A 24,729-nucleotide genomic window follows, 5' to 3' on the forward strand; every position below is an offset into this window, starting at 1 on the left:
GATGTGGAGACAGGGGAGTGTAAGGAACCAGCTGGCCTTTGGGGTGTGTACACAGGCCCTGTGAGGTGGTTGAGGCAGGGAGGCCAGATTATAGGAGTGTCACAGAAAAGGAAGGAGGCCACAGAGCGCCTCCCTTGGAGGGGTGGTGGGGAGAGGGGAAGGATGTTCACGGTTTGAAAGAAGAATTGACTTGGCAAGAAATTCCATGAGGTGGAGAAGATGGGGATCTATGGTAAGTGACTTATCCAAGGTCTTCTGACCACCCCCCACCCAGTGCAACATTCTTTCCCAGCCCCAGACTGCCAGAGGAGGTGGGAGGGGAAGGGTGTTCGGGTATTTTAGAACATCCCAGCAGGAAGGAAAGAAATCAGAAAATACTTGGAGTTACCGTCATGGCTCAGTGGTTAACGAATCTGATTAGGAACCATGAGGTTGCACGTTCGATCACTGGCCTTGCTCAGTGGGTTAAAGATCCGGCGTTGCCATGAGCTGTGGTGTAGGTCGCAGACGCGGCTAAGATCCCACATTGCTGTGGCTGTGGTGTAGGCCAGCAGCTACAGCTCCGATTAGACCCCTAGCCTGGGAACCTACATATGCCGTGGGAGCAGTTCAAGAAATGGCAAAAAGACAAAAAAAAAAAAGATACCCTGGGGAGTTCCCTGGTGATCTAGTGGTTAGGATTCAGCTCTATCACTGCTGCGGCCAGGGTTCAATCCCTGGTCTGAGAACTGAGATTCAACATCAAGCTACTGCACGCTGCAACCAATCTAAGATCCTAAAATAAATAAATAAATCTTTAGAAGATACTCTGGAGCTCAGAGATATAAAAGACAGGACGAGGAGTTCTCTTGTGGCACAGTGGGGTAAGGATCTGGTATTGTCACTGTAGCAGCTTGGTGTCACTGCTGTGGTGTGGGTTCCATCCCGGGTCCAGGAACTTTCACATGCTGCAGGCGTGGCCAAAAAAATAATAATAAATTTAAAAATAAAAGACAGGAGTTCCTGTAGTGGCTCCCTGATAATGAACTTGATTAGTATCCAAGAGGAGGTGGGTTCCATCCCTGGCCTCACTCAGTAGGTTAAAGGATCCAGCATTGCACTGAGTTATGGAGTAGGTTGCAGACAAGGCTCGGATCCCGAATTGCTGTGACTGTGGTGTAGGCCAGCAGCGGTAGCTCTGATTCAACCTCTAGCCTGGGGATTTCCATATGCTGCACCTGAGGCCATAAGAAAACAATAATTTTAGAGAGACACTGCAAGGAGGGGAGAGGGTAAGGGTCTCCACTGAATGGAATACCAAGAAAGCAGCTGCATGCCAGAGAGGGCAGATGCAGGTGGAAGCATGGTGGCTGAGCACTAAGGTGTGGAGTGCAGTGGGCTGGGGCATGTCAAGCAGCCTGGTTTGACCCCTCCAGCAGAGCTGTCATTCCCCTCCTGCTCCCTGTCCCTCCCCTCCTGCACAGGTCTGAGCTCTATATTGTTAAAAGCACCATCACCACGTCTCCCCAGTTGAGGAGTTGGCTTGGAAGATGTTCCTTCCTACGTGGCTTCTCTGAACCCTTTGAGGTTGTCCTGATCACCTGAATGGGGAATGCAGGGCTGAGGGGACCAGCTGCCTCAGGGGAGAGGCAGCTCTAGTTTTTGCTGTTGTTGTTGTTTTGGTGTTTTTGTTTTTGTTTTTGTTTTTTTTGGTCTTTTTAGGGCCCCATCCACAGCATATGGAAATTCCTGGGCTGGGGGTTGCATCAGAGCTACAGCTGCTGGCCTACTCCACAGCAACACGGGATCCGAGCAGCATCTGCAACCCACACTATAGCTCATGGCAATGCTGGATCCTTAACCCACTGAGTGAGGCCATGGATTGAACCTGAGTCCTCACAGACACTAGTTGGGTTTGTTACCACTGAGCTATGACAGGAACTCCATAGGCAGCTATAGTTCTAAGCCAGAAGTGCCCCCTCCATAGCCATGCACTCTCACATGGCACGTTTGGAAGCTTAATACCTTAGGGCGTAAACCATAGAGCATGACATTGAACACTTGAGTGCCCTCAGTGCCAACCTCCTCTGATGTAAATAACTGGGGTCCAGAGAGGGACACAACCTGCTCCACCTAAACACATCTCAGAGCTAGTTCCTGCAGAGCTGGGCCTGGAAACTGGAACTCTTGCCGCCTAGGAGTTCAACTACACTTCTTCCCTCCATGCAGGCTGCTCTCGTTCTCACCCTATCCCCTTGGCCCTTGGCCTCCAATATGCCTTTCTGATGTCTTTAAAAAGCTGGGCTGGCACTTCCATAGCCAAGTCATGGAAACAAACTAAATGTCCATCAACAAATGAATGGATTAAGAAGATGTGGTACACATACACAATGGAGTACTACTCAGACATAAGAAACAAAATAATGCCATTTCCAGCAACATGGATGGATCTAGAGATTCTCATACTAAGTGAAGTCAAGTCAGAAAGAGAAAGACAAATACCATATGCTATCACTTATATCCAGACTATAACATATGGCACAAATGAATCTATCTACAGAAAAGAAACAAACTCACGGACATGGAGAACAGACTTCTGGTTGCCAAGGGGGAGGGGGAGGAAGTGGGATGGATTGGGAGTTTGGGGTTAGTAGATGCAAACTGTTGCATTTGGACTGGATAAGCAATGAGGTCCTGTTGTATAACACAGGGAACTATATCTAATCACTTGTGATGGAACATGATGGAGGATAATATGAGAAAAAAAACATAAGTGTATGTGTGACTGGGTCACTTTACTGTACAGCAGAAATTGACAGAACATTGTAAATCAACTATAATTTAAAAAAATTTTTTAAACCAGGAGTTCCCATTGTGGCTCAGTGGTTAATGAATCCGACTAGGAAACATGAGGTTGCGGGTTCGATTCCTGGCCTCACTCAGTGGGTTAAGGATCCAGCGTTGCCATGAGCTGTGGCGTAGGTCGAAGACTCAGCTCGGATCTGGCGTTGCTGTGGCTGTGGTGTAGGCCGGCAGCTACAGCTCTGATTGGACCCCTAGCCTGGGAATCTCCATATGCCATGGGTGCGGCTTTAGAAAAGACCAAAAAAAAAAAAAAATGTTTTTAACCAAACAAGAAAAAAAAAAAGAAGGTGGGCTGGGTGTTCCCACTGTGGTGCAACAGGATCAGTGGTGTCTCTGGAGTGCTGGGATGAAGGTTCTATCCCCTGCCCTGCATGGTGGGTTAAGCATCTGATGATGCCACAGCTGTGGCATAGGTCACAACTGCAGCTCAGATCTGACCCCTGGCCCAGGAACTCCTTATGCAGCCAAAAAAGAAAAAAAAAGGTGGACTGGGCAGGAGCTCAGCCTTTGTCCCCCTCCCCACATGCTTGTCTGGATAGCATGGGGGAGGCTAGACTGGGCAGGGGTGGGGGTCGTATGCAGGTCGAACCCTTTCTGGGTTCACAGAGCAGCCACTCCTGCCTGGGTCACCTGTCCTCAGACTTGGCACCTCTGTGGAGTTGGCTCAGGAGCCACACTGCCCAAGTGCCAAGGGGTGAGGCGTTTAGGGCACAGGGCCAGGGGAAGGGAGAGAAGCTTCCTGGATGCACCTACTTCCTGAATCGGCTGGCCTTGAAGAATTTCATTTCTTTCTCTGCCCTTGGTTTTCTCCAAAAGGGTATCAGAGGGAGTTCCCTCGTGGCTCAGGGGTTAAGGATTCAGCATTGTCAGCGCTGTGGCTCTGGCCACCGCTGCTGCGTGAGTTCAATCCCTGGCCGAGGAATTCTACATGCTGTGGGCATGGCCCAAAAAAGAAAGATGGATCATAATTTGGCTAGGAGGATTAAGTATCACTGTAAAGCACATGTTCAGCATGGTTCTTGCAAAGAGTAGGCAAATGTCAGTTTGTCCTTCTCCTTCTCCTTATGGGGAAAGTTTATCAGAAGGTCAAAATGCTTGCCACAGAGCCTGTCTTGAAGTAGCTGGGAAGGCTGTGGACCCCCACCCAGAACCCACTCAGGCTGTCTTGGGTCTGTCTTCCTGGGCTGGGTAGTAAGTGCATCCATGCTCCTTGCACAGTGGCCAGGACTGTAAAATCCTAGAGCCATCCCAGAGAGACTCAGAATTTTCCCCTTCTCTCTGGCTGCCACCTCTGACTTCATCACCTTTCTCCTCGATTGTTGCAGCAGCCTGCCTGGGCTCCACTGCCTGGCCTTGGCCTTTGCCCACTCTGCCCCAGAGGGACATTTCCAGCCCACGCATTCTTTCTCCACTTTCCCCCACTTGAGAGGGGGCATCCTTCAGGACTGGTCCCACAGCTCCTTCAGGCCCAGCACTAGCCCCTGCCTCAATGTCCTCATCTGTAAGTGCTTGCTGTTGGGAGAAGCCATTAAGGGCACCCACTCTGCCCAAGGCCCCTTCTCCCACCCCTGAGACAAAACTACCCCCACCCCCGCCATCCTCTGTCACTGGGGTGGCGCTTGATGCAGTGCATGAGCATTTGTGGGGCACCTGGCTGTCACCCCCAGGAGACAGTAAGTCCTAAGCCTCCAGTGCACATCCCCCAGTGCCTTCCCAAAGCTGACAGCTGACCGCACTCAGCTGCAATCCACCATCTGCAAAAAGGCCACTTCATGACTCCTTTCTAACCCAGCGGAGGAGGATGAGGAAAGGCACCCTGGCTCTAATCCCCATAACTTTCTGATGACCCCACTGAGCCTTAGTTTCTTCATTTGTAAGCAGGCAGAATCAAATCAAGGATGAAATGTCTTAAAGATAACAGTGACTTGCTCCTGGCCCTCCTTTGTCCTCTCTGTCCCCTGGGGCCAGGCCCTAGCCCTTGGGAGGAGGGCCAGGAGCTGAGCGTTTCTAGAGAGGCAGCAACTGAGGATTTCAGAATTTGCCAAGGGCAGGCTAACAGGTAACTCCTGTTGCCCGCGCTAGCTCCTGCCAGCTCCTCCAAGAGTGTTCTAAACCTGAGAGCTGTGTCACTGCTGGGGCACTGTGGCTATCGTGGTAAAGGCTGTAGGACCCTGCTCACCCGCCCTCACCCCACACCCAGGGTGCTGTGCCCCACAAACCCTGGGGTGAACGTGGACTTCTGAGACCTGAAGTGCCCTCCTTGAGTCACCTGTGCTGGGGAGGAGCCCAAGTTCACCTCTACTCTCCCCCTGCCCGCCTTCCCCAGTGACTGTGACACAGGGCAGCCTCAGGCCACAGGTGGGAGTAGAAGTGGATCATTCCACTTGCTCAGGTGCCTGCCCTGGGGCAGGGAGCCCAGATCTGCAGGAGCCACCACAAAATCCAGGCCCAGGCCCTGCTGCCACCCAGGTGGTGGAGAGATTGGGGGTAGAGGGGAGATTAGTGGGGGAGAGGATTTGGAAAAGTCTGGGAAAGACTGTGGCAACAACAATTAAAGTGTTGTGAAGATGCGAGGCCCAATGTAAAGATGGTTAAGCGGTGAGCTGTGGTGTAGGTCACAGACTCGGCTCGGATCTGGCGTTGCTGTGGCTGTGGTGTAGGCCGGCAGCTACAGCTCTGATTGGACCCCTAGCCTGGGAACCTCCATATGCTGCAGGTGTGGCCCTAAAAAGACAAAAGACAGAAAAAAAAAAGGTTAAGATGGCAAATTGTGTGATATGTGTATTTTACTACAATTAGAAATTTTTACAAGAAAAAAGTATACTGAAGTGAAATTTTTTAAAAGTAAAAAGTATATGGTGTTCACTAAAAGGTGCTGGTAGTAGAACATATTTTAAAAACAAAGACTTTACCTAGATTCCTTCTAAAGCTTAATTATGGAAATTTCCAAATATGCATAAAGGTAGAAGACCTCCTAGGTACCCATCACCCAATGTGATGATTTTATTCATCTTCATATCCACCACCCACCCCACCATGCCCCCAGCCCCTCCCCAACCCCTGGGCTCTCTTATTTTTTTTTACTTTTTAGGGCCACATATGGGGCATGTGGAAGTTCCCAGGCTAGGGGTCGAATCTGAGCTGTAGCTGCCAGCCTACACCACAGCCACAGCAACAACAGATTCTTTAACCCACTGAGTGAGGCCAGGGATCAAACCTGTGTCTTCATGGACACTAATCAGGTTCTTAACCTGCTGAGCCACAATAGGAACTCCACTCCTGGGTTAAAGCAACTTCCAGACATTATGATGTATCATCCCTCAATAGTTCAATGTAGATAAACATTTTCAGTTATAACATGCATTTCATTTTAGGGCAGGTGATTTCACAGGTATGAAGGGTTCAGATCAGGCAGGGCTTCTCATAGGCAACAGACGCACGGTTTCTGTTCTGCCTTCCACCAGCGCCTGGGCCATCTGCCCACTGCCACTCCTCTCCTGAGATGGAATGAGGAAGCTCTTTCCTCTCTCCTCCCTACAGGGAGGGCCAGAAGGAGAGACCGGGGGGTCACCGGTGGATTCCCGCCTGTGTGGAAAAGATGGTGATGTGCTAAAGTTCAAGCTTCAGCACCGAAAGAGGGATGCTTACCACAGTGGGTGGGAGCCCCAGGAGTGACCAGTTAGGTCCTGATCTTGGGGGCTCACTACCTAGTGAGTCATGCACTCCTTCACTTACATGTCCACCCAGCGGGTGCCTCACCTGCCTTCCATCTATCCATGCACTGCCCTGGGCCCCAAAACACCACAGGCCTTTGAAGTCTGGAAATCTGCCCTCTCCCCTGGGTCGGCTGCCCTGGCAGAGGTTATCCCCAGGTGCCTGCTTTGTTCCCCTTCCTTGGCCACTGAGGAGATGGGCCCAGCACATCTGCCTATCTGGCTTCCATCCCCAGTCCGCAGCAGGCTCGACTCACAGAGCCATGCGAGGCCGCCGCCTGTACCCATTCATCCAGCCCCACCCAGGAGAGCCAGACAGGCTGGCACACACCCTCACCCGCCTGGCACACTCCCACCCCACCCTCTGACCAAACGTCGCGGGCAGCAGCCATTCCCCTCCCCCCTGCTGCTCCACCTCCTCTGAGATCCGGTCCTCAAGGTCCTCCAAGCAGGAGTTGGTCACACCCTGGCAGGTCTGATGGCGGGATGAGCACAGCATTGTGTTTGTGGTGCAGACATCAGGGAATTCAGGCCCTGGACTAGCCTCTTACCTGGCACACAGCTGTTTGCCCCAGGAGGCTTACCAGGCTGCCCAGGACAAAGACCATCTCTGGGTTAGTTCACCCACTGGAGTCAGTGGGAAAGTCCGCAAACCTACCAAACAGTTTGTTGCAGGTCTATCCTCTGGGCAACAGATGCTGAGATGGAATTAGGAACTCAAGGGTTTATGAACGAAAAGAGAAGGGAGCAGGATTGGGCAGAGGGTGCTCCCAGCTGATTCAGACCCCAACTGCTTTGCCCAGCTCGGAGCTCAGATCTGCCTCGCGGTAGAAGAGGTCCTTATACCACCCCCTTGCTGGCCTCCGGAGAAGAGTGTAACCTTCATCTGAAAGCCCATGGACCCAAAAGATGCTGACAGCTGGGCACTGTCATCCAGCCACACTCCTCGTAGCTGGGCCATGGGTCCTTTCTTGCAGGGGCATGTCACCGTGTCCTACCTAGTCACACTAGGCCAAGCTGTGTGGCTGCGGGCTCTGGGCTGTAGGCATAAAATCTTTAGCATGGAAGCAAATTAATGGTGGGATTGTTGTCTCCTACACTCTCTCCCCCCAGGAGGTGCAAACTCTGGTTAAACACATGCATGAACAAGTGGATGAATTTACTCTTCAAGAATTGGGTTTTGGGAGTTCCAGTTGTGGCACAGTGGAAATGAATCCAACTAGTATCCATGAGGATGTGGGTTTGATCCCTGGCCTCACTCAGTGGGTTAAGGATCTGGTGTGGCCATGATCTGTGGTGTAGGTGGCAGGCTTGGTTCGGATCCTGAGTAGCTGTGGCTGTAGCTGTGGCCCACAGCTGTAGCTCCGATTTGACCCCTAGTCTGGAAACTTCCCTATGCTACATGTGTGGCCATAAAAAGAAAAAAAAAAAAAAAAGAGAGAGAGAGAGAGACAGGAAGAAAAAAGTTCTAGCCACTGAAAATTCTTTCCAATATGTGTTTTGTCAGACTTAAAAAAAAATCTATATTGATAAATCTGAAATTATATATATTTTTTTGTCTTTTTAAGGCCACACCCACAGCATCTGGAGGTTCCCAGGCTAGAGGTCTAATCAGAGCTGTAGGTGCTGGCCTACACCACAGCCACAGCCATGCCAGATCTGATCCACATCTGTGACCTACACCACAACTCACGGCAACGCCGGATCCTTGACCTGCTGAGCAAGGCCAGGGATCAAACCCGCAGCCTCACGGTTCCTAGTCAGATTTGTTTCTGCTGCACCACAATGGGAACTCCTGAAGGGATATTATATTTAAAATTCATATTTACCTGATGACTCATGTTATGACTTTATATGTCTGTACATACATGCCTGCATATTTATGAAATATGAATCATATATAACATATATATATAATTTGAAATTCTTAATTATAAAGCCCTCAAATTTTTTGTGGCTGTGCCCACAGCATATGCAAATCCCTGGGCCAGGAATCAAACCTGCACCACAGCAGTGACCTGAGCCACTGCAGTGACAATGCTAGATCCTTAACCTGCTTCTGTACAAGATAACTCCAGTTGGATTTTTGTGTGGTTCCAGAAATAGTCATCAGGGGATCTGTACTCACAGTGAATCTGGGCCTTTATTACCTGTTTGACCTTTAGTCTACTCTAGACCTTAATTTCCTTCTTTGTAAAATGGCAGTGATGATGCTTGTAGGATATAAACGTGGTAGGTAACATCTCTGAAAGCCTGGTGTGGAATAAAAACAGTGTCTGACATGATTTTACTTATGAGGAATGTAAAACATCACCACATGCAAGATAATGGACGGGCAGAAAACACACCAGAAATAGTAATCGTCAATGTTTCTGGGTGATTTTTTTTTTTTTTTTGTCTTTTTGCCATTTCTTGGGCTGCTCCCGTGGCATATGGAGATTCCCAGGCTAGGGGTTGAATCAGAGCTGTAGCCACCGGCCTACACCAGAGCCACAGCAACGCAGGATCCGACCTGCGTCTGCAACCTACACCACAGCTCACAGCAACGCTGGATCCTTAATCCACCAAGCAAGGCCAGGGATCGAACCCACAACCTCATGGTTCCTAGTCAAATTCATTAACCACTGCGCCACAACGGGAACTCTGATTTTTTTTTTAATTTAATTTTCAATTAGGTTTTTGTTTTTGTTTTTCATTTTTTAGGGCCACACTGGAAGCATATGGAAGTTCCCAGGCAAGGGGTCGAATCAGAGCTGCAGCTGCCAGCCTACACCACAGCCACAGCCACACCAGATCCGAGCCGAGTCTGCAACCTACGCCACAGCTCATGGCAATGATGGATCCCCGACCCACTAAGCAAGACCAGGGATAGAACCCGCATCCTCACGGATACTAGTTGGATTCGTTTCTGCTGTGCCACAATAGGAACTCCCTAGTTGTCATGTCTTCTTAGTCTCCTCCAGACTCTGATGGTTCCCCAGTCTTTCTTCATCTTTCATGACCTCACTTTTTGGAAGAGCATTGCCCAGGTGTGCTGTAGAATACCCTCAACTTGTGTTTGTCGAGACTGCACAACGTGGAGAAGGGCGCCACAGAGATGTGTGCCTTCTCGGTGCATTTCAGGGGGCACAAGATGTTAGTGTATCTCCTTTCTGGTGAATATATGAAGACTTTAGGACACTTTAATTCCTTCCAGTCACTACCCTTTGACTTCCAAGCTACCGTATCTGTAACTCCATGGACTTCATTATTGTTCTTTCATATAGCCAATCTTCAGCTGGATTGACCCACATATCTTCCATGGTTTTTGTCCTTCATTCCTTCCTTCATCCATGATCTGCCATCTCAGATAATTTTCCTTCTCTCTACAAAATAGCCTTTAGAATTCCATTCATGTGTAATAGTCTTTTGATGGACTGTTTTCTCAGCTTCTTATGAAAATGTCTTTATTTAGCATTATTTATCTTAAAGGATAGTTTCTCTGTGTATAGAATTCTAAGTTGGCACTAATTTTCTTTCAGTACATTGAAGCTATTGTTCAACCATCTGCTGGCTTCTATTTTTGCCATTAAGGAGCCAGATACAGTCAAATTCTGTGACTTAGATTTTGCTAGAGTATGCTGCAGTGACAAACAGCTCCTAAATTTCCTTGGCTTGCAAAAACAAAGGTTTATTTCTAGCTTGCTTTCCATGTCCTGCATGGGTTGTTCTGCAGCTTCTACCTGGGACATGCTAGTCTCCCAGCAGAGGGAAAAGAGCTGTGGCAAAATCACGTGATGGTTCGTAAAACTTTTGTTGAGAAATGGTGGCAGACATTGCTTATCCACATATGTTGATGGTCAAAGTCTGATGTCAGCAGGGTGGGAAAATACTAGCTTCTCATGGGGATTAGTGGCAAATACATGGGCCCTCCATATCCAAGGGTTTTGTGTCTGTGGATTCAACCATCGATCAAAAATATTTGAAAAAAAATTCCAGGAAGTTCCAAAAGCAAAACTTGAATCTGCCATATGCCATATGCCCTGCTAACTATTTAATTAAGTACTATAAGTAATCTAGAAATGATTTGAAGTACACAGGAGGATGTATGTGGGTTATATACAAAAGTACACCAAATTTTTTTTTTTTTTTTTGTCTTTTTGTCTTTTCTAGGGCCATACCCATGGCATATAGAGGTTCCCAGGCTAGGGGACCAATTGGAGCGGTAGCCGCCAGCCTACGCCACAGTCACAGCCATGCCAGATCCAAGCCATGTCTGGACCTACACCACAGCTCACAGCAATGCCAGATCCTTAACCCACTAAGCAAGGCCAGGGATCGAACCTGCATCCTCATGGATGCTAGTCGGATTCATTAACCACTGAGCCACAATAGGAACTCTTACACCATTTTATGTAAGGGACTTGAGCATCCTCAGATTTTGGTATCCACAGGGGTCCTAGAACCAATCCCCCAAGGACATGAGAGAAGACTGTAATTGGGAACAATATGCTATCAACACATCATGGCTTCTTTGAAGAGTTCTGCAGCACTTAGGGTCCACTCAGGAAAAAATAAACTAAACTAGTTTTTTTCAAACAAAGGGAATATAATACATAAGATGATTGTTTACAGAGATATTTGAAGGCTGCAAGAGCAAAAGAGGATGCTGAGTTTACCCGGATACTAGTAATTACAGGAAGCAGCTCCCACCCCTTGGCTTGAGAGGATAAAAGGGAAGAATCAGGGTTAATAGAACCCAGGGGCTTGGAAGAGGAACAGCAGCTGGGGCTCTGCCCACAAGAAAGGCCCTGCTGGCTTGCAAGGGAGTTTGGTGTGGCCAGTAGTGGGAGGACTGAAAGGAGCTAGAGGCTCCTGAAGGGAAGCTGACTGAAGGGAATCCCTTTCTCCCACCTACTAATCACTGATCTCCCTTTAGCACCTCCCAGTGGAAGAAATGAACAGGAAATCAGCTGGCAAGGGGATCTGGGAAATCCCAGAATTTCCAGACCCTCACCCCAGCATCCCAGAGCAGGTAATAGAAGGGTGGGGTAGGACCTGAAATACAAGAGGTAAATAACCCGCCCTATTACCTATTTTCCTCCGGATGCTTTTACCATTTTCCTTTCTTTGATTTTCTGCGTTTTCACCATGATTCAAGGTAAGGGCCACGGGTCAAGGCATTGATTTCTTTTTATATATTCTGATTAGGATGCATTTGAGCTCTCAAGTCTGTGACTGGTATCTTCCATGCATTCTGGAAGATTCTTAGCCATCACCTATTAAGACATTGCCTTGGGGAGTTCCCACCATGGCTCAGCAGTTAACGAACCTGACTAGTATCCATGAGGACATAGGTTGATCCCAGGCCTTGCCTAGTGGCTTAAGGATCCAGTGTTGCCATGGGCTGTGGCATAGGTCGCAGATGCAGCTCAGATCTGATGTAGCTGTGGCTGTGGTATAGGCCAGCGGCTATAGCTCTGATTCAGCCTCTAGCCTGGGAACCTTCATATGCCACAGGTGCGGCCCTAAAAAAGCAAAATTTAAAAAAAGATATTGCCTGGGCACATCATTGTAAATGAACAATACTTGAAATTAAAAAAAAAAAAAAAGAAAAAAGAAAAGAAAAGAAAACTGGAGTTTCCGTCATGGCACAGCAGAAATGAATCCAACTAGGATACATGAAGTTGTGGGTTCAATCCCTGACCTTGCTCGTGGGTTAAGGATCTGGTTATTGCTGTGAGCTGTGGTGTAGGTTGCAGACGCGGCTCAGATCCAGCATTGCTGTGGCTGTGGTGTAGGCTGGAAGCTGTAGTTCTGATTTGACCCCTAGCCTGGGAACCTCCATATACTGCAGCTGTGGCCTAAAAAGCAAAAATAAATAAATAAAAGAAAAAAGAAAAAAAAATTAATAGAATAAGATATTGCCTCTGTTCTGGTCTCTCCCTCTCTTCTCGCCTTCTGGAACTGCAATTAGACCTATGTAAGGTCTTATTGAAACTTCCTTAGCTGTAACCTTTTCTTCTATATTTTCCATCCTTTTCTTTTTCCATACTTCTTCATTTTTTTCTTTTCTGGCTGCCCTGTGGCATATGAATTTCCTGGGCCAGGGATCAGAGTGGAGCCACAGTTGTGACCTATGCCACAGTTGTAGCAATGCCAGATCCTTTAACCCACTGTGCTGGACTTGGGATTGAACCAGTGTCTTGGCACTGCAGAAACACTGCCAATCCTGTTACAGCATAGCGGGAACTCCCATCTTTCCACACTTCTTTCTGGTTCGTTTCTTCTGACTAGCCCTCCTGTTCTCTTTCTTTTTTTTCTTTTTTAAAGTCTGCACATGGGGCATATGGAAGTTCCCAGGGTAGGGGTTGAATCGGAGCTGCAGCTGCTGGCCTACAACACAGCTACAACAACTCAGAATCTGAGCGGAACCTGGCTCCTTAACCTGCTGAGCAAGGGCAGCCTTGCTCCTGTTCTTCATCCTCACAGACACTATGTCCAGTTCTTAACCTGCTAAGCCACAATGGTAACTCCATTTAAGTGTAATTTGTTTTATAGTCTGGAGTTCCTCCAGCTCTATTTCGATTGACTATTATTTCTGATGGGTTTTTCTCAAAGAATCCTGTGTCTAGTTCGTTTGTTTGTTTTTGTATGTTGAATATGGTACTTATGAAATGATTTGTAGCAATAATTTGAAATGAGGTGGTTTTGTAATTCACCAAGGAGAATTTTCTATTGCTTTTGCTAGGTGCCTGGAGGGATTAGCAAACTGAGATCATGTCAGTTCATACTTAGGGCATGATGTTTTCTGGGGCACCTGGATGACTCAGAGCTTGACTATCATTCAGGGAAGGGCTGGTTTGCTTTCAGTTCACCTTTTACTTCTGGGGTGCAGTTCTTTGAGGCCGAGCATAGTGTTGGGCTGGTTTATCAGTCTCTCACCCATGGCAGGCCCCTGACTCTGATTTTTGTCTCCAGCCATGCAAGGCCACTAGATGTGAGCTTGGCCTCTCAGTCATTTGTTTCCAACTGGCGAAAGCTTCTGGGGCAACCATTGCATCAAGTATCAGGGTCACCTTTTTTGGAATCATGTTCTCAATTAGACCTATGCACAGCAATTCCTCATTTTTATCCTGTTATCTCTTTGATGCTTTTAAGAGAGTGTGTGTATGTGTATGAATGTTATAAACATTTTTTTAATTGTTTATTTTTTTCACTTTTTTTTCCACTTTTTTTTATTACTCAAATGAATTTATCACATCAGTAGTTGTATAATGATCTTAACAATTGGATTTCACAGAATTTCCATCCCACAGCCCAAGCACATCCCCCCAACCCCCAAACTGTCTCCTCTGGAGACCATAAGTTTTTCAATGTCTGTGAGTCAGCATCTGTTCTGCAAAGAAGTTCAGTCTGTCCTTTTTTCAGATTCCACATGTCAGTGAAAGCATTTGATGTTGGTGTCTCATTGTATGGCTGATTTCACTTAGCATGATAATTTCTAGGTCCTGAATGTTATAAACATTTGACCAGCTCTTTTAGCTGTCTTCAGCAGGAGGTTTTGTTCAAAATGTCTAGACTGCTTTATCTTTTTTTTTTTTTTTCTTCTTTTTGGTCTTTCCCAGGGCCGCACCCACAGCATATGGAGGTTCCCAGGCTAGGGGCCTAATTGGAGCTATAGCCGCCAGCCTACACCAGAGCCACAGCAACGCCAGATCTGAGCCACATCTTCAACCTACACCACAACTCATGGCAACACTGGATCCTTAACCTACTGAGCAAGGCCAGGGATCAAACCCACAACCTCATGGTTCCCAGTCCGGATTCGTTAACCACTGAGCCACAATGGGAACTCCTAGACTGCTTTATCTTGAAGAAAGATTCTGGTTTACTTTCCCTTCCTTCTTCCCCTCCCTCCCTTCTTTCTTTCCTTCCTTCCCACCACTTGCTGTGGGCTCTCAGTTCCCAGGCCAGGGATCAGCGGTGGAAGGGCTGATTCCTAAACATGAGACCACCAAGAAACTCCCCTGGTTTGCTTTTGAAACTATCACACTGTTAGTGGGGAGGATGGATCAGAGTGTCCAACAGTGGTTTGGGGGAGACTAGTTATGTTAATCCATGTGGAAGATGCTATAAGCTTGGATGAAGGCATTGGAGGGAGAGCTGGAGAGAGGACAATTTTTTTTTTTTTTTTTTTAAGGGCTGCACCCATGTCATATGGAGGTTCCCAGGCTAGGGGTCGAATTGGAGCCACAGCTGCTAGCCTGGGTCACAGCCACAGCAATGCCAGATCCAAGCTGTGTCTGCGACCTACACCACAACTCATGGCAATGCCAGATCCTTAACCCACTGAGCGAGGCCGGGGATTGAACCTGCAACCTCATGGTTCCCAGTCGGATTCGTTTCTGCTGTGCCTTGACGGGAACTCTGAGAGGACAAATTTTGAGAGCCACTCTGTACATTGAAATGATGGGCTTGCATTCTTTTTTCTTTTTCTTCCACTTAAGGCCACAACAGTGTTAGATCCTTAACCCGCTGAGCAAAGCCAGGAATCAAACCTGCATCCTCACAGACACTATGACAGGGTCTTAACCCAATAAGCCACAATGGGAACGCCATGGGCTTATTGTCTGTGTTTAGGGGAATGTGGGAGGTGAGGGTGGAGAATGCCTCCAGTATTTGGCAGGAGTAACCGAATGAGTGATAGTCTCAGTCTCAGAGACAGGTGTCTGTCTGAGAGGAAGATCAGTTTGGGGAGAGAAGATCAGCAGTTTGGCTTTGGGTATATATATTTGATGAGGCTATGGGATGTCCAAGACAGAATATTCCACAGGCATTGCATATTTGGGTCTGGAGGTCAGGCAGAGATATATAAAATTGTGAGTCTTCAATAGGAAGGGGGCACTTTGACCTTGTGATTTTCTTGAATGAAAATATTTTAATTAGAATTTTTGCCAATACTGACGATTCTTTTTTGGGTTAACAAAGCCCCCCCCCCTTTTTTTTTTTTTTGGCTTTTGTTTTTAAGGGCTGCACCCTTGGCATATGGAAGCTCTCAGGCTAGGGGTCGAATCAGAGCTACAGCTGCTGGCCTACGCCACAGCCACAGCAACACAGGATCCGAGCCACGTCTGTGACCTACACTAGAGTTCACGGCAACACCAGATCCTTAATTTACTGAGTGAGGCCAGGGATTGAACCTGCATCCTCATGGATACTAGTCAGGTTCGTTAACCACTGAGCCATGACAGGAACTCCGAGCACTTCTTTTTTTTTTTTTTTTCTGTCTTGTTAGGGCCACACCTGAGGCATATGGAAGCTCCCAGGCTAGGGGTCCAATTGGAGCTACAGTTGCCAGCAACAGCCACAGCCACACCAGATCCAAGCTGAGTCTGTGACCTACACCACAGCTTTTAGCAAAGGCGGATCCTTAACCAACTGATCAAGGCCAGGGATCAAACCTAAGTCCTCATGGATACTAGTTGGGTTTGTTACCACTGAGCTATGATGGGAACTTCTACAAAGCAGTTTTTGAATAAATTTCATTAAAGCAAATCTGATGATAAAAATTTAAATATAGCAAAGTCAAGCCATTTGTTATTTTTTGCACTTCAAGTTATTTTGCCAAAATAATTTTCATGGGTATCACTGCTTTTTAATCTAATTTTAAAATAAAATTAATTTCTTCACCAGTCAGTTTTCTTTTCCTCTTGTGACTGATATTTCTATCAAATCCAATCTCCTAGATCAGGTTTTGCAGATCTAAATTATGTCAAGAAGACCTGAATTTTTCCAACATTTCAAATATTTTAAAGCCAATCATAAATTTTGCCTCATGCAGGTTCAGCTGTTGTCAGGTTTTTTCCTTCTTTTTTTTTCTTTTTAGAGTCACACCTGTGGCATATGAAAGTTCCCAGGCTAGAGGTCCAAGAGGAGCTGCAGCTGCAGGCCTACACCACAACCACAACAATGCCAGATCTGGCTTAAGCCACACCTGCGACCTACTCTGCAGCAAGGCCAGATCCTTAACCCAGCGAGCAAGGTCAGGGATGGAACCTGCATCCTCAGGGACACTGTTGGGTACTTAACCCACTGAGCCACAAGGGAACTCCATTTCTGTCCTGATCACAAACTGCTCAAATATTGCTTTGAGGAGCCTGCAAGACCTGCTGAGAGGGAGGAGATAACCTGGTGCTGACCTTCACCCGGCCTCGGGGTCCAGCAGAGAACAGATCCCTCCAGATCTGCCTGCGCACAGGTGTGTACAGGCTATCACCCGAGTAGTGGGTCCAGGGGATGAAGCCACAGGGAGCCCAGATCCCTGTACCTGACGCGAAGAGGCAGATGCTCGGCACTCAGTACTTGGCTATGCTGTGCTGCAGGGAGAGAGGCCCCTGGAATGGACAATGTCCCAATGTTCCTCCTCATGTCCAAACCCCCTCACCCCATCTCCTCATTGTTCCTGAGCCCAGGCTGAGGGTCACCCTGCATACACTTGACTGGAGCAAGGAGGCAAGTGATGCGGGTCTCTGGGATTCTCTGATCTCTATCCAGGATGGTGGCACGGGTCTGGGTTTGCAGGCCCCCGGCCGCCCTCACCAGGCCCCCCAGCTAGGTGCTACTGCCCTGCCTTGGGCCACCAAGGACTCCAGACCCTGCACACGACCCCCACTCCCACCCCTACCACTCCCCATGTGGTCAGTTTTTATCAAGTACTCTTAGTTCCACACAATAGGACCCCTCTGTAAGGTGGACAAATTTAGCAAATAAAAATACAAAACACAGAGGCAAACTAGAATTTGAGGTAAACAATGGGTTATTTTTTATACCAATTAAATGTTTTAAAATTTAATTTTTTTTTTTTTGACTCACCCATGGCTTGCAGAAGTTCCCTGGCCAAGGATGGAACCACACCACAGCAGCAACCGGAACCAGGACAGTGACACCACCAGATCTTTAACCTGCTGAGCCACCAGGGAAGTCCTTTATACCACTTTTTAATACTAAAAAAATAATAATTTGTTTATCTGAGACTCGAATTTAACTGGGGGTTTCTGTATGTGTTTGGCAACCTTACCCCTCCCCATGCCCCTGCCTTTCCATACCACCCCTGACCTGGGCCCACTTGAACTACTGTGGCCCCATTGTAGCCTCTGCAGCTGCTTCCACTCTGTGTATTGGCAATTTTCCGCAACTGTCACCAGTTTATTGGGCCAATACACATCTCGCCACCTAAAACCCTACCCCAGAAGCTGCAAACTTAAGACCCATAAACATGTTTGGTAGTGGTGGTATTTTCCATCACAACATTTCAATATAAAGACTAGATTTCTGGCTTCTCTTTTTTATTTCTATTTTATTTATTTATTTGGCTGCACCCATGGCATATGGAAGTTTGGGGCCAGGGATTGAGTCTGAGCTGCAGCTGTGACCTATGCCACAGTGGTGACAACGCTGGCTCCTTAATCCACTGCACTGGTCTGGGAATTGAACCCACATCTCAGCAGCAAACCAAGCCGCTGTCAGTTTTTTGTTTGTTTGTTTATTTGTTTTTTAAGGGCCACACCTGCGGCACTTAGAAGTTTCCAGGCTAGGGGTCAAATCAGAGCCGTATCTGCCGGCCTACATAACAGCCACAGCAATGCCAGGGATTGAACCTGAATCCACATGGATTCTAGTGGGTTCGTTACCGTTGAGCCATGATGGGAATTCCTGCAGTCAGATTTTGAACCCACTGTACCACGAACTCCTGTCTTCTCTTTTTTTAAATGTGAAGCTATGGAAGCCCTGAGCCCAGATTTCGACCTTGCCTCCATCACCAGGAGCCAGGAGTGCCTCTCCTTTTCAGAAAGGCCCTGGTCTGCACTTGCCCTAGGTACCCTGAGCCACATTCATCTCCTTAATCTGCTCTGGTTCCACCTGAATTTTTGACCCCTGACGTGCTGAGGTCAGATCCCCTAGCCTGACATTTAAGGCCTTTCCCACTCAGGGGACATCTCCTCTCTCCCACCTTCTTTGTCTGCTCCCTTTCTTGCCTTCCTCTCCTGGCCCACGGAACACTGGATGACTCCTTAGTGCATTTCATGTCTTTAGACACACTGTGCCTGCACCTGCTGGTCCCTCTGCTGACAGATGACCTCCTTCCTGTGGTCACATTCTGTTCATCATCCAGGCCCAGGCCACAGGGACATCCTCCCTAAGTCCCCCTCTGTCATCTCCCGGCTGAGATGCTCTCTGCTTCTCTCTCTGGCCACCCACAAAACCATTTATGTCCATTACAGGCTTCTTTCTCAACACACACACACACAAATAGATCTCCATGGCTGAACATCCACTCTGTAGATGCTGGGGAAGCAAAAGCAAAATGATATTTGGGAGCTCCCAGGTGAGTGTGGCAGAGCTCATAGGCAAGTTCCCGGACAGGGAAAACATTCAGCTGCCCCTAACTTGGAAGAGGAATTCCCCAGACTGAGGAAACAACCAGGAAACAAGAAATTGAGTTCAAGGGGGGGTGTGGCCCGCTTGAAGCCCGTGAGAAGCCACCTTCCTGGGAAATTTCGGGGAGAGGCTGGAAGAAAGTGGAGCCAGATGTGAGCAGGCCCAAGAGCCAAGCTCAAGACTTTTGACTCTAGCTTATAGAATTGGAGGCCAGTGGAGCTTTTAAAGCAAAGAAGTTACATAACGAGTTAGTAGAGTTACTCAAATGTAAAACCCATGAAGGGCAGGGATTCTGGTCTGTTTTGTTTTCAGAAGACTAGTAAGTTCTGAATACATGATTGTGGAATGCGTGAGTGAGTGAATGACTGTGTTGCAGGAAGGTCACTAGGGCAGCAGCGAGAGGAGTGACAGGAGTGGGCAGAGTTGGAAGGGAAGTCAGGAAGCGTGGGAATACCAGGTCCCAGGTGAGCATCCTTGGGGTGACGGGACTGAGCAGAGGGCTGGTGGGGTAGGTTTGGAGGTGGCTTAACCGCCTCTACTTTGAGGGCTGTGCCTTTTTCTTTGCAGTAACTCTGCATAGTGGGCCCAGAATGGCTGCTCAAGAGCTATTTGTTGAACTTTTGACAAAAGAACATTCTAGGTCTACTCAAAGACAGAACTGCCTGCCCTTGACTCCAGCAGTTTGGTGGCTGGTCTGGAATTTCCTCCTGCAGAAACCGGTGGTTCTTACAGCCTTTCTTCCCTATTTACTTAAAGCTTTTGCAGACATTGCCTCATTTGATCCTTATCACAACCCTGAGAAGTGGGAACCAGTAGCTCCATTTCACAGATGCAGAGACAGAGTCCAAGAGAGGTTGTGTGACTTCACCAGAGTTAAAATGTGGGAGAGATGGACTTCAGACCCAGGTCTGCCAGTGTGCACATCCAGGCTTCTTTCATCATTTAGCTGGAAAGCGTAGGTAGCAAATGTGAAAGGGCACAAGATGGCAGGTGGGTTTAACACTCAGCAGGTATACTAGCTCATGTTTATTGAATACTTCCTGTTTGCCTGGTACTACTCCAAGCACATGACACAAGTCATCTCTTACATCCCTCAAACACTCCTTGGTCTGTCATTCTCCCTGTATTCCAGTTGTGGCAAAGTATAAGGGGCAGCAACCACTGAGGGCTGACACTGCCAGGGAAAGCCTCGGGTAAGATGTGGGTGGGGGAGGAGGAAGGCATTCCTGCAGGGGGGTCTGGCTTGGACAAAATATGGAGGATCAGAGAGAAAGGGGCAAGGGACTGCTTCTATCAGAAGGGGAGAGGCCAAAAGCATGTGTTAACCAAGGCTCTTGACCTGCCTGCTCTCCAGAAGGAGCCAGACCTGGCTGATTGAGGTCTGGCCATAGCAGGTCCCAGGGCAGGGGCTGGGGTGATGGGCATGCACTGGGCAGCAGTGAGGGGCTGGAGTGATGGCTGCTTGTCAAGATACTACAGGCCTGGTCCTGAGGAGAGAAGGTAAAGAGCTGAAATAGTGGATATCGAGAGGGAGGTGTGAGTCTTTCCCAAGGAAGGATGGGTGGAACAGGTCAGCCACCACTTCTGGGTGTCACATTCAGTTTTAGGTGGCACGTTTTCAGATTCCTGTAGACCACACATTGCATACTGGTGCCCAGAGGTTTTTGTTTTGCCTGCATAGTATTGATTCAGATAATGTTTTTTGTTTGTTTAATTTTTTTGTCTTTTGTCTTTTTAGGGCCGAACCCACACCATATGGAGGTTCCCAGGCTAGGGGTCCAATTGGAGCTGTAGCCGCCGGCCTACACCACAGCCACAGCAATGCTAGATCCGAGCTGCATCTGCAACCTAGACCACAGCTCATGGCAACGACAAATCTTTAACCCACTGAGTGAGGCCAGGGATCAAACCCGCAACCTCATGGTTCCTAGTAGGATTCGTCTCCACATCACCAAGATGGGAACTCTATGTTTTGTTTTTAACTAATTACCAACTTTTAAAAATCAGGGCATTTCAGGAGTTCCCGTTGTGGCGCAGCAGAAACAAATCTGAGTAGGAACCATGAGATTGCGGGTTCAACCCCTGGCCTCGCTCAGTGGGTTAAGGATCCGGCGTTGCCGTGAGCTGTGGTGTAGGTCACAGATGTGGCTCGGATCCCACATTGCTATGGCTGTGGCTGGTGGCTGTAGCTCTGTTTAGACCCCTAGCCTGGGAACATCCATATGCCGCAAGTGTGGCCCCGAAAAGAAAAAAAAAAAAAATCTGGACATTTCAAATCCAAATCCAAATTTTCTGTTTCTACTGAAAAGTGAAAGATCTGGCAATGCTAGGGCTCCAATTCTGTGTGGTAACAATTGGCTGAAATGAAAATGATTGTTTCCAGTAACTGGGGCATTGATTCTCTCTTTGCTGCAGTTGTCGCCCCTCCCAGTTGTGCTCCACCCATGTCATGCACTGATGTCACTGGCTTGGCCCCGCCCGTAGGCTCTAGGTTTGCAACAACTGACTTGGAAAAACTGGAGCATGCCTGGAGGAGGCACCAAACCGGTTAGTGACTTGAAACATGTCACAGGAAGACCAGCTAGAGCAATGGGGGAGTATTTACCCTCTGGAGGTGTGATCATAGCCTTCACGCTAAGATGCAGATGGAGGAGGCAGGTCTGTTCTGTGAAACCCTAGAAAAAATTAGGACCAGTGAAAATGTGTGTGGGGGAAGCAATGGGGAGGCAAATTTTAGCTCAACCTAAGACCACTTTTGAACATCATAGCTGTTTCAAGATGTAACAGGTAATGTCAGCAAGTGGCTAACTCCCTGCCTAGGGGTGGGGGTAGTGTTCAAGCTGAGGCTGGCAACAGCTTCCCCTCGGCCATTCAGAGGGAACTCAAGTGTTGCGTGGGCAGCTGAATTGTATGGCCTTCATAGTTTCTTCTGCCTTCCAGGGCTGGACTCTGCCTTCCAGGGCTGGACTCTGTGCCCACAGACTGCATGCTAGAGTGAGGGAGAAGAAAGAGCTAAAAGCGATTCCTGTGTGGCCCTGGAAGCCTGAGTGCTGCTTCTGCTGCCGGTAGAAGTAGGAAGTTTAAAATGCAACTGAGTGGCTGGAGGGGCAGGATAGTATGTTTTTCTGCGGTTCAGCAAGTACAATAAGGGCTTTGGAAAGATCAGTTGGGTCTGTAAGAGGGAGGGGCATGTTGGATGACCTCCAGGGACTCAGCCACCTGATGCCCTGACAGGATGGAGATATTAGAGCAGTGGGTGTGGGTGGCTCCTGGAGGCAGCTCCTGGAAATGTACTTCCTAGATGGGAAAGGGAGCTGTGATAGTGTGGTTTGAAATGATCAATATATATTTGATCCTCCTGTTTCTTGCACTGAGCTCCCAAAACCCTTGGAATTTCCTAGGTGACAAGAGCTATTTATTTATTTTATTTTTACCGCTGCACCTGCGGCATAGGGAAGTTCCCTGGCTAGTGGTCAAACTGGGGCTACAGCTGGGACCTGCAGCACAGCCACAGCAACACCAGATCCAAACCGCATCTGTGACCTACATCGCAACTTGTGTCAACACCAGATCCTTAACTCACTGAGTGATCAATCCTCACAGACATTATGTTGGGTTCTTAACCTGCTGAGCCACTATGGGAACTCCAAGAGTGATATAAAGTGTCACGAAGGTCCTGCTGTGGCACAGTGGGTTGAGGATTCAGTGTTGCTACAGCTGTGGCATAGGTCACACCTGAGGCTCGGAATCGATCCCTGGCCCAGGAACTTCCATATGCCTACAGTGCCGTCAAAACAAAAGTGTCTTTCGTTATGTTAATGAGATGATTTCTGGACATGCCCTCCCACCTAAGGATGGGAGCTGTTTGCCAAGAGAATCAACCAGGTGATTAGAGGGTGGGAACTTTCAGTCCCATCCCCTGACCTCTGTAGAGGTGGGGAGGGCTGGAGGTTCCATCAGTCACACTGGCCAGTGTAGTGAAGCCTCCGTAAAACCCCAAAAGGATGGGGTCTAGAGAGCTTTTCCTGGGTTGGTGAACACCTGGTGATCAGGTAGAGTGGTATCCCCAGAGGGGAGCATGGAAGCTCCATGCCCCTTCCCCATGCTTTGTCCTGTGCATCTCTTCCCTCTGGCTGTTCCCCATTTATAGCTTTCTGAAATAAACCAGTGCCTAGTAAATGTTCTCTGAGTCCTGTGAGCAGCTCTAGCAAATTAATCAAACCCAAGGAAGGGGTCTTAGGAACTTCTGATACAGTCAGCTGGTCAGAAGTGAAACCGAGCCCCCCCACCCCCACCTCAAAACCAAGTTCCTCTGCTGAGTTTAAAATTAATTGCTCTATCCAAAACTGTGTTCCCATTCTTGTCCCATCCTGTTCCCCTCAGGATTAAGGAGTATCAAAGAAAAAGGAGTATTGAAACCAAATAGAACCCTGCAGCCCCCCCACCAACCCCTGGTACAAAAGCGCCTCTTTGTCCCCTGTTTCTCATTTGTGGACAAAGGTTTTACTTTCCTAGGCCTTCTAAGTTCCGAAGAGCAGACACGAACAATTACTAATTAGGAAAGTGAGGGAATGAAAAAAATAAGGAAAACCCTTAAACAAGAAAAGTAATAATAACTCCTTCTTAAGGGATAGACATAACAATCTGACACATACCTTTGAGTTATCCTGCAGAAACTAAGACCCTAAGCTGACCATGAGCGCTAGACCCCAGACTGGTTGGAACCAGAAAGTTGATTAAGATTCCAGAAACATTACACTCTTAGCTCACCACCAGCCAATCAGAAGAAAGTAAGAAGTCCACAAGTTGCAACCCTCATCCCAAACACTGCTTTTTTTTTTTTTTTTCTATACTCTCTGGATATGAAAGGTCCCTGGCCAGGGGTCAATCTGAGTCACAGCTGCAACCTACACTACAGCTGTGGACACACTGGATCCTTAGTCTGCTGTGCCATACAGCAGGAACTCCCCAAATGTTTCCTTTTAAAAAAATCCTTCCCTAGGAGTTCCCGTCATGGCACAGCAGAAACAAATCCAACTAGGAACTGTGAGGTTGTGGGTTCAATCCCTGGCCTCACTCAGTGGGTTAAGGATCAGGTGTTGCCATGAGCTGTGGTCTAGGTCATAGAGGTGGCTCGGATCTGGCATTGCTGTGGCTGTGGTGTAGGATGGCAGCTGTAGCTCCGATTAGACCCATAGCCTAGAAAACTCCATGTGCCATGGGTGCGGCCCTAAAATGCCCCAAAAAAATCCTTCACTAGATGGAATTAAGATGACAGAATAGAAGGCCTGGAGCTTAGCTTCTCTCATAAAAAGAACAAAATTACAACCAACTGCTGAACAACCTTCAAACAAATGGACTGCAAACTTTCGTTTTATTTATTTGTCTTTTTTTTTTTTGCCTTTTTCTAGGGCCACACCCGCGGCATATGGAGGTTTCCAGGCTAGGGGTCCATTCGGAGCTATAGCTGCCAAGCCTACGCCAGAGCCACAGCAACGCAGAATCCGAGCTGCGTCTGCAATCTACACCAGAGCTCATGGCAAAGCCAGATCCTTAACCCACTGAGCAAGGCCAGGGATCGAACCCGCAACCTCATGGTTCTTAGTTGGATTCGATAACCACTGAGCCACAATGGGAACTGCTGGTCTGCAAACTTTCTTTTTTTTTTTTTTTTTTTGCTATTTCTTGGGCCGCTCCCGCGGCATATGAAGATTCCCAGGCTAGGGGTCGAATCAGAGCTGTAGCCACCAGC

General features: G+C 48.0%; 1 protein-coding gene and 1 long non-coding RNA gene across 3 annotated transcripts in view; one reads left to right on the top strand and one right to left on the bottom strand.

Annotated features, from left to right (window-relative positions):
* The window catches only part of N4BP3 (NEDD4 binding protein 3), an 83,605-nt gene that overhangs the window by 14,551 nt on the left and 44,325 nt on the right, over window positions 1-24,729 (bottom strand). Inside the window, exons 3-4 of one of the 2 annotated variants that reach the window (XM_085013776.1) lie at window positions 21,583-21,652; window positions 17,412-17,542 (exon numbers count right to left, since the gene is read on the bottom strand). The gene's annotated coding sequence lies outside the window, so the exon portion shown is untranslated. The remainder of the gene's footprint in view (window positions 1-17,411; window positions 17,543-21,582; window positions 21,653-24,729) is intronic. The other variant, XM_085013777.1, reaches the window with a different exon arrangement.
* On the top strand, window positions 94-17,552 carry LOC106507311 (uncharacterized). The gene is made up of 3 exons (XR_014838005.1): window positions 94-232; window positions 16,693-16,797; window positions 17,425-17,552. It is a non-coding gene; the product is annotated as an uncharacterized LOC106507311 (long non-coding RNA).

This window comes from Sus scrofa, chromosome 2 (assembly GCF_054392235.1).
Source record: "Sus scrofa isolate SSC_HxYL_T2T_F1_AM1 chromosome 2, Sscrofa_HxYL_maternal_Yorkshire_Landrace_v2.0, whole genome shotgun sequence".
NCBI lineage: Eukaryota > Metazoa > Chordata > Mammalia > Artiodactyla > Suidae > Sus > Sus scrofa.